The sequence below is a fragment of the Balaenoptera ricei genome, chromosome 13 (genome assembly GCF_028023285.1).
Source record: "Balaenoptera ricei isolate mBalRic1 chromosome 13, mBalRic1.hap2, whole genome shotgun sequence".
In the NCBI taxonomy this organism is placed as follows: domain Eukaryota; kingdom Metazoa; phylum Chordata; class Mammalia; order Artiodactyla; family Balaenopteridae; genus Balaenoptera; species Balaenoptera ricei.
This window is the reverse complement of record NC_082651.1, coordinates 52,171,626-52,177,625: the sequence shown is the minus strand read 5'-3', so window position 1 is coordinate 52,177,625 and position 6,000 is coordinate 52,171,626.

Genomic DNA, 6,000 nt, shown 5'->3' with positions numbered 1-6,000 from the left:
CAAAGGGTCTAGAATATATAGAGATATATATTATCCATATAGAATCCTGTGGCTATAAAGAAAGTTGATCTGTATACTGTCTGAGATTGTAAAGGATGTTTGACAGTACTCTGAGGCTTGTAGGAGTGTAAGATATATGCCCAGGGCAACTGTAATAAAAAGATTCTAGAATCAGAAACTTATTTAAAGAATTTAGAATCAGAAACTTATTTAAGTCATCTTTTTCTAACTCAGGTATCTCCTAGAACTCAGCAGTTAAGTAAGATGTTTTACATTATAAACTTAAATTTCGACGTGTACGAATTATTTAACATAGGTATCTATAAAGATGGTATATGGGTCTTTTCCTTGCTGGATCACTTCCTATCATGAATAATTACTCTCGCATTAACATATTTTCTATTAGTCAAGCCCTACTCAATCAATCAATCGATCAATCAGCAAGTATTTTTTTGAACAAGATATAGAAGTTGTGAAAGGGATATGAAGCATGGCCACTGCCTCCAAAACACCTACAGTTCAGCAGATGAAATCAAATGAATAGGCTTGAAATCACTTGACAGTAAGCACTGGAATTTGAAACACCAGATACGTATTTGGTACTTGATCTAAACTGGCCTGTATTGGCAATAAGATGTATAAAGTTGATAAATTAGTGCTGTCTAGAGTAGTCAAAGAAGGCTTGATGAAACAGGTGGCACTTCATCTGGACACTGAAAGATGGACAAGACAATGAGAAAAGGAAATGATGGGAAAAGGAGGGTAGTTTGGACAGGGAGAATCACAAACACAAAGACACAGAGGCCAAGAACTTGTTGGGATTCCCTTCTTAACTGCCATGAGCATATCTGTGCTTCACACAGGTACACAGTGCTCATAATAATGGCCTTCTCTTGGGAAAAAAAAATCAATGATCAGCAATACAGACTCAGTGTCCTGGAAACTTAGGCCCCCAGGCACTCATAAAACAAGAGGAAGTGAATAGGCACTCACTTCATTAGGTCCATATGCCCAGTATAGCAACCATCTCACGGTGTACTCATTACTCCCCTGCGAGCTTTGAGTTATTGTTCCATTTCACGGATGAGGAAAGTTCAGCTAAGAGAGGTGAATGTGCCAAGGGTCACTAGTGAGTGTTGGTGCTGAGCCCAGGCAGTCCACCTGCAGAGTCCAAGCACGTTCAGCTAAATAGCACTTCCCTTCCAAGAAGTGGTGACTGTGAAAGATGAATAAACAAGAAAAGGTATATTATAAAAGGCCAGAGACTCTTCACACAAAGATAAATAATGGTTATATTGGAAAGCATATGATAAAATTGGTGGACTTTGCTTTAGGAAAACCCTATTAAAATCTAAACCTATTAATCAGGTATATTAAGGAGTAATTACTCACAGGAAGGCAGTTCTCACCATGGGGTTACTTTAACCAGCAAGATCTCCAGGCACACTTAAAATAGGCCCCCATTTACAATGAATTTCAGGCATGCTATAAAGAACAAAGTGAGCTGGCTAATACCAAAGTCTTCTAAGCCGATCAGTTACAATATTACCTTACGTCAACCTTGCTCAGCACTGTCCAATAGAAATAAAATGTGAGCCACATAGATAATTTAAACTTTTATAATAGCCACATTTTAAAGAAAATGAAATATGTGAAATTGATTTTAATATTATATTTTATTTAATACAATATGTCCAAAATATTATTTTGATAATCAATATAAAATTATTGAGATAATTTTTTTTTACTTTTACTTTTTTGTATTACTTTCAACATCTGGTATATATTTTATACTTACAGTTCTTCTCAACTAAGATTAGCTACATTTCAGTTGCTCAATAGCCCCATTCAGCCAGTGGCTATTGTAATGGATGGCACAGATCTAACTCTTTATATCTCTATTTTAAGGTTACACTTGGCTCTTACTGGAACAGACTATTGAGAACCCATATTAGTACCTTAATTCCAGAAACAATCTGTATACCTATATTTAATATCTTCCTCTCTAAGAGCTATCCTAATTGTACTGACCTACATGGAGGTAAGCACTGACAGATATATTCTTATGGATACAACTTTCCGGCAGGAATATAGCCATACCTTTCTCTTCTGGCATGGTTGGCTGACATAAAGTCCAGTTGAATCTTACCACCTGAAATCTTGAATATGAAGGCATTTATTTCTTCTTTTATTATATTTTTTAACATCCTTATTGGAGTATGATTGCTTTACAATGGTGTGTTAGTTTCTGCTTTATAACAAAGTGAATCAGCTATACATATACATATATCCCCATGTCTCCTCCCTCTTGCGTCTCCCTCCCACCCTCCCTATCCCACCCCTGTAGGTGGTCACAAAGCACCGAGCTGATCTCCCTGTGCTATGAGGCTGCTTCCCACTAGCTATCTATTTTACATTTGGTAGTATACAGAGTAAGTCAGAAAGAGAAAAACAAATACCTTTATTATTTTTAATGTAACAACTTCCAAAAAAGTATTGGAAGTATTGGAAACAATCATGGTAAGCAGAGTGGGAAGGAGGTAGGTGAGTTAACTACACCAAGAACCCAAGCATTAAAAACTGAATACAATACAAGAAAATGAAATACGGCCAGACAGACTTTCTCTGTAAAGGAAAACTAATATTGCAGATATTCAGTGGGAAAAGAAGTTTTCAGCATATAGATCAGGCAAAGAAGAATGGTTTCCAAGTAAAACAACTTTACCCCTTGCGGAGGAGAGATGTTTCAATTCTGTAGCTGCATGTACAATTTTGACTAAGAGAGATCTCTTTAATTATCAGTACTCAGAAATCTGTCACTAACCCTTTGTGATTGGCCCTCCTCCCCTCCATTCACAGGCCTCCAGCCTTGAAAATAGTTAGTTGTTGGATAAGTCACAGCTGTTCATCTATAACTAGTGACTTGACGCTGGGGGCAAAGGTCTACTTCCCCAAAATGAATTGGATACCATGACAGTCTCAAAGTACAGCTTCATCCCTTAGGGCTCTTCCAAAGGCCTCTGATATGGGGGAATCCTTCGAATTCTAGCAGGCCAGCTAGTCTACAAACATTCAGCTCTGTAGTCATCCAACTTGATAGCCCCAAAGTTCTTCAAAATAAATGAAACAAGTTTAATATTCTCAGGCAGGGATCATTCTTGTAGACAAGTTGTCGACACATTCACCACACACTGTCCAACAAACCACAGGGGAGGAAAAGAGTGCAAGGTGATCTGGAGAAGTAGGCAGCACTCCAGCACGTGCAAGGATATTGTTCCCCGTCTCATTTGCCTATTTTGTTAACTGAGAAACAATAACAGTCTTCCAAAACCTCCCAGCTAACTAAAATAACCTGAAGACTCTGGGGAACTGTATATTGGCAACAGTTCAACAATCAACAAAAAGAACAATAAATGAAAGCTTTAATTAGATCATTTAAGTTGGGAGTGTAAAAAAAACTATATTAGGGAGCAGATATTGGGATGTATCAAATGTGGAGTCCAGATACAGACATTGCAAAATGAAATCAGGCAGAAGGCCTAAAACTATTGCATAGCTGGATCTTTTCCCTTAGTACTTAAAGTCTGCATTCCTTTTTCCCATGATACCCCATTGATTTGCAATTTAAATTGTGGTATCTGTACCACATTTATCGCACCTATTGCTTATCCATATATAAATCTATTTTAGAGCTGAGCACTAAGTTAGAAAGATTTGTTATAAATGTCTTATTTTAATATTTTATGTACATACTATAATTTGATTCAAAGTGCTGTCTGTCTAAAATACATAACGATGTGTGCTGTGATCAGGCTTCTGTTCTTCAGGAAATATATTTAAGGCAAAACAATTAACTCATCTGTGCGTAACACAGAGTCTGCTCATGTTTTAAATCACTTTAATGTACATTCATCTTCTATCCCCTCTTCTATGGAATCTTGCTATAAACTGGAGTATGGGCATCTCATCTTCCCTAGGTCAAGATGGGAATCCCTCTTGAATTTTCTCCTCTATCCCCCTTTCCATGGTAGAGGAAACCCTCCTTGAAATCAGCAGGCTGTCTCCAAGTAGACCTATGATAATGGGGCCCAAGAATCTGAATGTAGGGAAGGAAACTATTTTTTGAGCCCATACCAATGCAAGGTACTATCCTAGAGCCTTCAGATATTCTGTCTTAATCCTCACCAAAAAACTGAGGAGGTTATTATAATGCCCATCTTGCAGATGGAGTCACTGAGACTCAGGGAAGATGCATAAATTACCCAGGGCTCCCTATGGACGAGTGGTGGAGCCTCTTGACTCCAAATTCTTACTCTTTCCACATACCATGCTGCCTCCAGTGCATTCCATTTTAATATACCCCAATTCAAAAGAGGACCATTCAACATAAAAGCTAAGTTTTGTGATACATCACTCAGCTCTGTTTTCCAGTACATTGGAAACATCCTCCCATGTCTGGTGAGTGATTGAAGAAACTGCATTTTCAATGCAATTCCCACAGTCTCCCAAAGATGATGAGTAAACATGGTTACATTAAAAATAGTTCTAATGGTGTGTGTATGTATGTATGTATGTATGAATAAATAAATAAATAAAATGAAAGTAAAGAGATGAAAAGATAGACCCAGTTTATTTAAATCATGTGCGTGCATTCACAGATTGATGCGAAAATTGACCTTGGGAAACACAGAGTGGAAGGCAAACCCACTCTCCCACCCCAAAAAGCATGGTATGAGCAAAATCAGGTAAATTAAAGAAAGCCTTCCCTGACAGATTAAATGCCCCTATTATAACCTCTCACAGCACTAAGTAGCTTAGCCCTTGTCACAGTTGCAATTTTACATTTGTCAAACTATTTGATTAACGTCTATTTCCCCTGTAGATTACATCTTTCTTTTTTCTCCATCTGTGGCATCCCTATTCCCTAGCACATAGTAGATACTCAACAATCATTTCTTGAATGAATAACAAATGAATGACTGAATGAATTGTGTATTCCCACTGTTCATTTCATAGGAATTTGTATCATAGAAGGATTTAGTTCCATAAAACTCAGGCCAGCTAGTAAAACCACATCCCTCTTCCATATCAGTTGTCTCTTCAGGTCCTAGCCCTGTAACCTGCTCCCTGCCATAGCCTGGAACCATCCCCAAGTTCCACTACCAAAATGTGTGGTCTGAAGCAATTGCACTGAAATATTCCATGTGAGAAAGTACTAACGTGTGTGTGTGTGTATGTGTGGGGGTGTGTGTGTGTACAAAGGTGAACTCTCAAGGCAGGGAGAATATCACTGCTGGTGCTCCTTTACTGGTTAAATGTTAAGTCCTTCCTCTCCGATTATTTGGAATCGCGGTTACCTAAGAGCAAGGATCGTGACTGTCCATCTTTGTATACCCAGCTCTATGTAGAGGACTTGCACATCGTAAGGTCTCAACAAAGGGATCATTTGAACCAGGTCCCTGAAGGGAGGGCTCAGAGGAGAAGCACCCTGAAATCATTCGGTAGGGGCAGGCAGTGTAGACTTCTCACAAACTTCAGACCAAAATGAAAATAGCCTCAGCACCTTCATAGGGAGTTCTCATCCTAGGACCTCTCAGTTTATCTCTCATAGCTCCTGCCAGGCAGACCAAGAGCTTATGACTATGGCAGGAGAGATTCAAGTGCGAACCATTTGCCAAAGTCTGCATTCAGCCCACATTCCTTTTCCTCCATCCCTGCCATGCCTTGCTGGCAAGGGACTGTAGGATACCAGATTCATGGGTCTGAAAATCCTTATGTTCACCAGTAAGGAAATGTATCTGCTTAGCCAAAATCCATGTGAATACTGACTTTTTAACTTAATTGTTAGTTAATTTTCTTCAAACGTGTATTCACTAATACCTTTGGCAAGTGCCTGTGTTTTTGCTAATTCAGTTGAATTCAATGAGCAATATACTGAGTTCCTACTATGTGCATATCATGATGCTAAGTATCACAGGTGACAAAAAAAAAAGAAAGAAA